The sequence below is a fragment of the Rhipicephalus microplus genome, unplaced genomic scaffold (assembly GCF_043290135.1).
Source record: "Rhipicephalus microplus isolate Deutch F79 unplaced genomic scaffold, USDA_Rmic scaffold_12, whole genome shotgun sequence".
NCBI classification, from domain to species: Eukaryota; Metazoa; Arthropoda; class Arachnida; order Ixodida; family Ixodidae; genus Rhipicephalus; species Rhipicephalus microplus.
Window position 1 is genome coordinate 28,750,351 of NW_027464585.1, and position 11,446 is coordinate 28,761,796.

The following is an 11,446-nucleotide window of genomic DNA, read 5'->3' on the forward strand; positions in this document are numbered from 1 at the left end:
CATTTCCCTGACTGCTCTTCCGCCGCCGACGTCATCGGGACAAGCCCTACAAAAGCCGCTTGCCTGACGCCGGATCCACACTTGGCAGCAGTGACGGCACATCGGCGCAACGCTAAAAAACTGTTCCCTGTACTGCAGATATCCCAAATTTCGCTGGTCACCGTGAGCCTTGGTCTGCTTGCATCATTTCCCTGACTGCTCTTCCGCCGCCGCCGTCATCGGGACAAGCCCTACAAAAGCCGCTTGCCTGGCGCTGGATCCACACTTGGCAGCAGTGACGGCACATCGGCGCAACGCTAAAAAACTGTTCCCTGTACTGCAGATATCCCAAATTTCGCTGGTCACCGTGAGCCTTGGTCTGCTTGCATCATTTCCCTGACTGCTCTTCCGCCGCCGACGTCATCGGGACCAGCCCTACAAAAGCCGCTTGCCTGGCGCTGGATCCACACTTGGCAGCAGTGACGGCACATCGGCGCAACGCTAAAAAAGTGTTCCCTCTACTGCAGATATCCCAAATTTCGCTGGTCACCGTGAGCCTTGGTCAGCTTGCATCATTTCCCTGACTGCTCTTCCGCCGCCGACGTCATCGGGGCAAGCCCTACAAAAGCCGCTTGCCTGGCGCTGGATCCACACTTGGCAGCAGTGACGGCACATCGGCGCAACGCTAAAAAACTGTTCCCTGTACTGCAGATATCCCAAATTTCGCTGGTCACCGTGAGCCTTAGTCTGCTTGCATCATTTCTCTGACTGCTCAACCGCCGCCGACGTCATCGGGACAAGCCCTACAAAAGCCGCTTGCCTGACGCTGGATCCACACTTGGCAGCAGTGACGGCACATCGGCGCAACGCTAAAAAACTGTTCCCTGTACTGCAGATATCCCAAATTTCCCTGGTCACCGTGAGCCTTGGTCTGCTTGCATCATTTCCCTGACTGCTCTTCCGCCGCCGACGTCATCGGGACAAGCCCTACAAAAGCCGCTTGTCTGGCGCTGGATCCACACTTGGCAGCAGTGACGGCACATCGGCGCAACGCTAAAAAACTGTTCCCTGTACTGCAGATATCCCAAATTTCGCTGGTCACCGTGAGCCTTGGTCAGCTTGCATCAATTCCCTGACAGCTCTTCCGCCGCCGACGTCATCGGTACAAGCCCTACAAAAGCCGCTTGTCTGGCGCTGGATCCACACTTGGCAGCAGTGACGGCACATCGGCGCAACGCTAAAAAACTGTTCCCTGTACTGCAGATATCCCAAATTTCGCTGGTCACCGTGAGCCTTGGTCTGCTTGCATCATTTCCCTGACTGCTCTTCCGCCGCCGACGTCATCGGGACCAGCCCTACAAAAGCCGCTTGCCTGGCGCTGGATCCACACTTGGCAGCAGTGACGGCACATCGGCGCAACGCTAAAAAAGTGTTCCCTCTACTGCAGATATCCCAAATTTCGCTGGTCACCGTGAGCCTTTGTCAGCTTGCATCATTTCCCTGACTGCTCTTCCGCCGCCGACGTCATCGGGACAAGCCCTACAAAAGCCGCTTGTCTGGCACTGGATCCACACTTGGCAGCAGTGACGGCACATCGGCGCAACGCTAAAAAACTGTTTCCTGTACTGCAGATATCCCAAATTTCGCTGGTCACCGTGAGCCTTGGTCTGCTTGCATCATTTCCCTGACTGCTCTTCCGCCGCCGACGTCATCGGGACAAGCCCTACAAAAGCCGCTTGCCTGGCGCTGGATCCACACTTGGCAGCAGTGACGGCACATCGGCGCAACGCTAAAAAACTGCTCCCTGTACTGCAGATATCCCAAATTTTGCTGGTCACCGTGAGCCTTGGTCTGGTTGCATCATTTCCCTGACTGCTCTTCCGCCGCCGACGTCATGGGGACAAGCCCTACAAAAGCCGCTTGTCTGGCGCTGGATCCACACTTGGAAGCAGTGACGGCACATCGGCGCAACGCTAAAAAACTGTTCCCTGTACTGCAGATATCCAGAATTTCGCTGGTCACCGTGAGCCTTGGTCTGCTTGCATCATTTCCCTGACTGCTCTTCCGCCGCCGACGTCATCGGGACAAGCCCTACAAAAGCCGCTTGCCTGACGCCGGATCCACACTTGGCAGCAGTGACGGCACATCGGCGCAACGCTAAAAAACTGTTCCCTGTACTGCAGATATCCCAAATTTCGCTGGTCACCGTGAGCCTTGGTCTGCTTGCATCATTTCCCTGACTGCTCTTCCGCCGCCGCCGTCATCGGGACAAGCCCTACAAAAGCCGCTTGCCTGGCGCTGGATCCACACTTGGCAGCAGTGACGGCACATTGGCGCAACGCTAAAAAAGTGTTCCCTCTACTGCAGATATCCCAAATTTCGCTGGTCACCGTGAGCCTTGGTCAGCTTGCATCATTTCCCTGACTGCTCTTCCGCCGCCGACGTCATCGGGACAAGCCCTACAAAAGCCGCTTGTCTGGCGCTGGATCCACACTTGGCAGCAGTGACGGCACATCGGCGCAACGCTAAAAAACTGTTCCCTGTACTGCAGATATCCCAAATTTCGCTGGTCACCGTGAGCCTTGGTCTGCTTGCATCATTTCCCTGACTGCTCTTCCGCCGCCGACGTCACCGGGACAAGCCCTACAAAAGCCGCTTGTCTGGCGCTGGATCCACACTTGGAAGCAGTGACGGCACATCGGCGCAACGCTAAAAAACTGTTCCCTCTACTGCAGACATCCCGAATTTCGCTGGTCACCGTGAGCCTTCGTCTGCTTGCATCATTTCCCTGACTGCTCTTCCGCCGCCGACGTCATGGGGACAAGCCCTACAAAAGCCGCTTGTCTGGCGCTGGATCCACACTTGGCAGCAGTGACGGCACATCGGGGCAACGCTAAAAAAGTGTTCCCTCTACTGCAGATATCCCAAATTTCGCTGGTCACCGTGAGCCTTGGTCAGCTTGCATCATTTCCCTGACTGCTCTTCCGCCGCCGACGTCATCGGGACAAGCCCTACAAAAGCCGCTTGTCTGGCGCTGGATCCACACTTGGCAGCAGTGACGGCACATCGGCGCAACGCTAAAAAACTGTTCCCTGTACTGCAGATATCCCAAATTTCGCTGGTCACCGTGAGCCTTGGTCTGCTTGCATCATTTCCCTGACTGCTCTTCCGCCGCCGACGTCACCGGGACAAGCCCTACAAAAGCCGCTTGTCTGGCGCTGGATCCACACTTGGAAGCAGTGACGGCACATCGGCGCAACGCTAAAAAACTGTTCCCTGTACTGCAGACATCCCGAATTTCGCTGGTCACCGTGAGCCTTCGTCTGCTTGCATCATTTCCCTGACTGCTCTTCCGCCGCCGACGTCATGGGGACAAGCCCTACAAAAGCCGCTTGTCTGGCGCTGGATCCACACTTGGCAGCAGTGACGGCACATCAGCGCAACGCTAAAAAACTGTTCCCTGTACTGCAGATATCCCAAATTTCCCTGGTCACCGTGAGCCTTGGTCTGCTTGCATCATTTCCCTGACTGCTCTTCCGCCGCCGACGTCATCGGGACAAGCCCTACAAAAGCCGCTTGTCTGGCGCTGGATCCACACTTGGCAGCAGTGACGGCACATCGGCGCAACGCTAAAAAACTGTTCCCTGTACTGCAGATATCCCAAATTTCGCTGGTCACCGTGAGCCTTGGTCAGCTTGCATCAATTCCCTGACAGCTCTTCCGCCGCCGACGTCATCGGTACAAGCCCTACAAAAGCCGCTTGTCTGGCGCTGGATCCACACTTGGCAGCAGTGACGGCACATCGGCGCAACGCTAAAAAACTGTTCCCTGTACTGCAGATATCCCAAATTTCGCTGGTCACCGTGAGCCTTGGTCTGCTTGCATCATTTCCCTGACTGCTCTTCCGCCGCCGACGTCATCGGGACCAGCCCTACAAAAGCCGCTTGCCTGGCGCTGGATCCACACTTGGCAGCAGTGACGGCACATCGGCGCAACGCTAAAAAAGTGTTCCCTCTACTGCAGATATCCCAAATTTCGCTGGTCACCGTGAGCCTTTGTCAGCTTGCATCATTTCCCTGACTGCTCTTCCGCCGCCGACGTCATCGGGACAAGCCCTACAAAAGCCGCTTGTCTGGCACTGGATCCACACTTGGCAGCAGTGACGGCACATCGGCGCAACGCTAAAAAACTGTTTCCTGTACTGCAGATATCCCAAATTTCGCTGGTCACCGTGAGCCTTGGTCTGCTTGCATCATTTCCCTGACTGCTCTTCCGCCGCCGACGTCATCGGGACAAGCCCTACAAAAGCCGCTTGCCTGGCGCTGGATCCACACTTGGCAGCAGTGACGGCACATCGGCGCAACGCTAAAAAACTGCTCCCTGTACTGCAGATATCCCAAATTTTGCTGGTCACCGTGAGCCTTGGTCTGGTTGCATCATTTCCCTGACTGCTCTTCCGCCGCCGACGTCATGGGGACAAGCCCTACAAAAGCCGCTTGTCTGGCGCTGGATCCACACTTGGAAGCAGTGACGGCACATCGGCGCAACGCTAAAAAACTGTTCCCTGTACTGCAGATATCCAGAATTTCGCTGGTCACCGTGAGCCTTGGTCTGCTTGCATCATTTCCCTGACTGCTCTTCCGCCGCCGACGTCATCGGGACAAGCCCTACAAAAGCCGCTTGCCTGACGCCGGATCCACACTTGGCAGCAGTGACGGCACATCGGCGCAACGCTAAAAAACTGTTCCCTGTACTGCAGATATCCCAAATTTCGCTGGTCACCGTGAGCCTTGGTCTGCTTGCATCATTTCCCTGACTGCTCTTCCGCCGCCGCCGTCATCGGGACAAGCCCTACAAAAGCCGCTTGCCTGGCGCTGGATCCACACTTGGCAGCAGTGACGGCACATCGGCGCAACGCTAAAAAACTGTTCCCTGTACTGCAGATATCCCAAATTTCGCTGGTCACCGTGAGCCTTGGTCTGCTTGCATCATTTCCCTGACTGCTCTTCCGCCACCGACGTCATCGGGACCAGCCCTACAAAAGCCGCTTGCCTGGCGCTGGATCCACACTTGGCAGCAGTGACGGCACATCGGCGCAACGCTAAAAAAGTGTTCCCTCTACTGCAGATATCCCAAATTTCGCTGGTCACCGTGAGCCTTGGTCAGCTTGCATCATTTCCCTGACTGCTCTTCCGCCGCCGACGTCATCGGGACAAGCCCTACAAAAGCCGCTTGTGTGGCGCTGGATCCACACTTGGCAGCAGTGACGGCACATCGGCGCAACGCTAAAAAACTGTTCCCTGTACTGCAGATATCCCAAATTTCGCTGGTCACCGTGAGCCTTGGTCTGCTTGCATCATTTCCCTGACTGCTCTTCCGCCGCCGACGTCACCGGGACAAGCCCTACAAAAGCCGCTTGTCTGGCGCTGGATCCACACTTGGAAGCAGTGACGGCACATCGACGCAACGCTAAAAAACTGTTCCCTGTACTGCAGACATCCCGAATTTCGCTGGTCACCGTGAGCCTTCGTCTGCTTGCATCATTTCCCTGACTGCTCTTCCGCCGCCGACGTCATGGGGACAAGCCCTACAAAAGCCGCTTGTCTGGCGCTGGATCCACACTTGGCAGCAGTGACGGCACATCAGCGCAACGCTAAAAAACTGTTCCCTGTACTGCAGATATCCCAAATTTCCCTGGTCACCGTGAGCCTTGGTCTGCTTGCATCATTTCCCTGACTGCTCTTCCGCCGCCGACGTCATCGGGACAAGCCCTACAAAAGCCGCTTGTCTGGCGCTGGATCCACACTTGGCAGCAGTGACGGCACATCGGCGCAACGCTAAAAAACTGTTCCCTGTACTGCAGATATCCCAAATTACGCTGGTCACCGTGAGCCTTGGTCAGCTTGCATCAATTCCCTGACAGCTCTTCCGCCGCCGACGTCATCGGTACAAGCCCTACAAAAGCCGCTTGTCTGGCGCTGGATCCACACTTGGCAGCAGTGACGGCACATCGGCGCAACGCTAAAAAACTGTTCCCTGTACTGCAGATATCCCAAATTTCGCTGGTCACCGTGAGCCTTGGTCTGCTTGCATCATTTCCCTGACTGCTCTTCCGCCGCCGACGTCATCGGGACCAGCCCTACAAAAGCCGCTTGCCTGGCGCTGGATCCACACTTGGCAGCAGTGACGGCACATCGGCGCAACGCTAAAAAAGTGTTCCCTCTACTGCAGATATCCCAAATTTCGCTGGTCACCGTGAGCCTTTGTCAGCTTGCATCATTTCCCTGACTGCTCTTCCGCCGCCGACGTCATCGGGACAAGCCCTACAAAAGCCGCTTGTCTGGCACTGGATCCACACTTGGCAGCAGTGACGGCACATCGGCGCAACGCTAAAAAACTGTTTCCTGTACTGCAGATATCCCAAATTTCGCTGGTCACCGTGAGCCTTGGTCTGCTTGCATCATTTCCCTGACTGCTCTTCCGCCGCCGACGTCATCGGGACAAGCCCTACAAAAGCCGCTTGCCTGGCGCTGGATCCACACTTGGCAGCAGTGACGGCACATCGGCGCAACGCTAAAAAACTGCTCCCTGTACTGCAGATATCCCAAATTTTGCTGGTCACCGTGAGCCTTGGTCTGGTTGCATCATTTCCCTGACTGCTCTTCCGCCGCCGACGTCATGGGGACAAGCCCTACAAAAGCCGCTTGTCTGGCGCTGGATCCACACTTGGAAGCAGTGACGGCACATCGGCGCAACGCTAAAAAACTGTTCCCTGTACTGCAGATATCCAGAATTTCGCTGGTCACCGTGAGCCTTGGTCTGCTTGCATCATTTCCCTGACTGCTCTTCCGCCGCCGACGTCATCGGGACAAGCCCTACAAAAGCCGCTTGCCTGACGCCGGATCCACACTTGGCAGCAGTGACGGCACATCGGCGCAACGCTAAAAAACTGTTCCCTGTACTGCAGATATCCCAAATTTCGCTGGTCACCGTGAGCCTTCGTCTGCTTGCATCATTTCCCTGACTGCTCTTCCGCCGCCGCCGTCATCGGGACAAGCCCTACAAAAGCCGCTTGTGTGGCGCTGGATCCACACTTGGCAGCAGTGACGGCACATCGGCGCAACGCTAAAAAACTGTTCCCTGTACTGCAGATATCCCAAATTTCGCTGGTCACCGTGAGCCTTGGTCTGCTTGCATCATTTCCCTGACTGCTCTTCCGCCGCCGACGTCACCGGGACAAGCCCTACAAAAGCCGCTTGTCTGGCGCTGGATCCACACTTGGAAGCAGTGACGGCACATCGGCGACGCGCTAAAAAACTGTTCCCTGTACTACAGACATCCCGAATTTCGCTGGTCACAGTGAGCCTTCGTCTGCTTGCATCATTTCCCTGACTGCTCTTCCGCCGCCGACATCATGGGGACAAGCCCTACAAAAGCCGCTTGTCTGGCGCTGGATCCACACTTGGCAGCAGTGACGGCACATCAGCGCAACGCTAAAAAACTGTTCCCTGTACTGCAGATATCCCAAATTTCCCTGGTCACCGTGAGCCTTGGTCTGCTTGCATCATTTCCCTGACTGCTCTTCCGCCGCCGACGTCATCGGGACCAGCCCTACAAAAGCCGCTTGCCTGGCGCTGGATCCACACTTGGCAGCAGTGACGGCACATCGGCGCAACGCTAAAAAAGTGTTCCCTCTACTGCAGATATCCCAAATTTCGCTGGTCACCGTGAGCCTTGGTCAGCTTGCATCATTTCCCTGACTGCTCTTCCGCCGCCGACGTCATCGGGACAAGCCCTACAAAAGCCGCTTGTCTGGCGCTGGATCCACACTTGGCAGCAGTGACGTCACATCGGCGCAACGCTAAAAAACTGTTCCCTGTACTGCAGATATCCCAAATTTCGCTGGTCACCGTGAGCCTTGGTCTGCTTGCATCATTTCCCTGACTGCTCTTCCGCCGCCGACGTCATCGGGACAAGCCCTACAAAAGCCGCTTGCCTGGCGCTGGATCCACACTTGGCAGCAGTGACGGCACATCGGCGCAACGCTAAAAAACTGTTCCCTGTACTGCAGATATCCCAAATTTCGCTGGTCACCGTGAGCCTTGGTCTGCTTGCATCATTTCCCTGACTGCTCTTCCGCCGCCGACGTCATCGGGACAAGCCCTACAAAAGCCGCTTGCCTGGCGCTGGATCCACACTTGGCAGCAGTGACGGCACATCGGCGCAACGCTAAAGAACTGCTCCCTGTACTGCAGATATCCCAAATTTTGCCGGTCACCGTGAGCCTTGGTCTGGTTGCATCATTTCCCTGACTGCTCTTCCGCCGCCGACGTCATGGGGACAAGCCCTACAAAAGCCGCTTGTCTGGCGCTGGATCCACACTTGGAAGCAGTGACGGCACATCGGCGCAACGCTAAAAAACTGTTCTCTGTACTGCAGATATCCCGAATTTCGCTGGTCACCGTGAGCCTTGGTCTGCTTGCATCATTTCCCTGACTGCTCTTCCGCCGCCGACGTCATCGGGACAAGCCCTACAAAAGCCGCTTGTCTGGCGCTGGATCCACACTTGGCAGCAGTGACGGCACATCGGCGCAACGCTAAAAAACTGTTCCCTGTACTGCAGATATCCCAAATTTCGCTGGTCACCGTGAGCCTTGGTCTGCTTGCATCATTTCCCTGACAGCTCTTCCGCCGCCGACGTCATCGGGACCAGCCCTACAAAAGCCGCTTGTCTGGCGCTGGATCCTCACTTGGAAGCAGTGACGGCACATCGGCGCAACGCTAAAAAACTGTTCCCTGTACTGCAGATATCCCGAATTTCGCTGGTCACCGTGAGCCTTGGTCTGCTTGCATCATTTCCCTGACTGCTCTTCCGCCGCCGACGTCATCGGGACAAGCCCTACAAAAGCCGCTTGTCTGGCGCTGGATCCACACTTGGCAGCAGTGACGGCACATCGGCGCAACGCTAAAAAACTGTTCCCTGTACTGCAGATATCCCAAATTTCGCTGGTCACCGTGAGCCTTGGTCTGCTTGCATCATTTCCCTGACTGCTCTTCCGCCGCCGACGTCACCGGGACAAGCCCTACAAAAGCCGCTTGTCTGGCGCTGGATCCACACTTGGAAGCAGTGACGGCACATCGGCGCAACGCTAAAAAACTGTTCCCTGTACTGCAGACATCCCGAATTTCGCTGGTCACCGTGAGCCTTCGTCTGCTTGCATCATTTCCCTGACTGCTCTTCCGCCGCCGACGTCATGGGGACAAGCCCTACAAAAGCCGCTTGTCTGGCGCTGGATCCACACTTGGCAGCAGTGACGGCACATCAGCGCAACGCTAAAAAACTGTTCCCTGTACTGCAGATATCCCAAATTTCCCTGGTCACCGTGAGCCTTGGTCTGCTTGCATCATTTCCCTGACTGCTCTTCCGCCGCCGACGTCATTGGGACAAGCCCTTTAAAAGCCGCTTGTCTGGCGCTGGATCCACACTTGGCAGCAGTGACGGCACATCGGCGCAACGCTAAAAAACTGTTCCCTGTACTGCAGATATCCCAAATTTCGCTGGTCACCGTGAGCCTTGGTCTGCTTGCATCATTTCCCTGACAGCTCTTCCGCCGCCGACGTCATCGGGACAAGCCCTACAAAAGCCGCTTGTCTGGCGCTGGATCCACACTTGGAAGCAGTGACGGCACATCGGCGCAACTCTAAAAAACTGTTCCCTGTACTGCAGATATCCCGAATTTCGCTGGTCACCGTGAGCCTTGGTCTGCTTGCATCATTTCCCTGACTGCTCTTCCGCCGCCGACGTCATCGGGACAAGCCCTACAAAAGCCGCTTGTCTGGCGCTGGATCCACACTTGGCAGCAGTGACGGCACATCGGCGCAACGCTAAAAAACTGTTCCCTGTACTGCAGATATCCCAAATTTCGCTGGTCACCGTGAGCCTTGGTCTGCTTGCATCATTTCCCTGACTGCTCTTCCGCCGCCGACGTCACCGGGACAAGCCCTACAAAAGCCGCTTGTCTGGCGCTGGATCCACACTTGGAAGCAGTGACGGCACATCGGCGCAACGCTAAAAAACTGTTCCCTGTACTGCAGACATCCCGAATTTCGCTGGTCACCGTGAGCCTTCGTCTGCTTGCATCATTTCCCTGACTGCTCTTCCGCCGCCGACGTCATGGGGACAAGCCCTACAAAAGCCGCTTGTCTGGCGCTGGATCCACACTTGGCAGCAGTGACGGCACATCAGCGCAACGCTAAAAAACTGTTCCCTGTACTGCAGATATCCCAAATTTCCCTGGTCACCGTGAGCCTTGGTCTGCTTGCATCATTTCCCTGACTGCTCTTCCGCCGCCGACGTCATCGGGACAAGCCCTACAAAAGCCGCTTGTCTGGCGCTGGATCCACACTTGGCAGCAGTGACGGCACATCGGCGCAACGCTAAAAAACTGTTCCCTGTACTGCAGATATCCCAAATTTCGCTGGTCACCGTGAGCCTTGGTCTGCTTGCATCATTTCCCTGACAGCTCTTCCGCCGCCGACGTCATCGGGACAAGCCCTACAAAGGCCGCTTGTCTGGCGCTGGATCCACACTTGGAAGCAGTGACGGCACATCGGCGCAACGCTAAAAAACTGTTCCCTGTACTGCAGATATCCCGAATTTCGCTGGTCACCGTGAGCCTTGGTCTGCTTGCATCATTTCCCTGACTGCTCTTCCGCCGCCGACGTCATGGGGACAAGCCCTACAAAAGCCGCTTGTCTGGCGCTGGATCCACACTTGGAAGCAGGGACGGCACATCGGCGCAACGCTAAAAAACTGTTCCCTGTACTGCAGGTTGGTGTACGAAATATGCACAGTTCGTAACTGAATAATTTACGCTGTCGCTGCTGCCTTTCTGTGTTGCTGTGTACCTGCTGTTCTTTTGTTCACTTGTTTTTGCGTTATACATTCTTTCAACTGCTATACTATTCTTCATTTCGAAAGACATGACAAAGCCGACGAATGAAGGAGAAAGCCGATCCGAAATTCGGGAACTTCGTGCTGAAATGAAGTCTTTAACAGACATTGTCAAGTTTATGAGCGATGAGTTTGAGGACATGAAAAAGCGCCTTAGGGAGGCCACAGAGGAAAGGGAAGCTCTGAGGAGCTAATGAAGAGCTACGTGCTAAGTGCAAAGAGAATGATAACATCATTCAGCAACTTCAGAAGAGAGTTGTTCAATCTGAGCAATACTCGCCCAGTCAAACGTAGAAATTAAAGGGCTTATACAACAGGAAAATTAATGTGTTGCAGGCTTCCTTAGAAAAATTGGTGATGTACTCAGAGACCACATAGCACCTTCTGATATTGAAGTTTGTCACCGTGTGCCTATCCGGGACGCTGGAAAGTCTAAGATAATTGTTCAGTTCAAGAGCGTACAGAAGAGGGACACTGTCCTTGAGAAGGCGCGGAAGGCCAGGTTGCGAAATA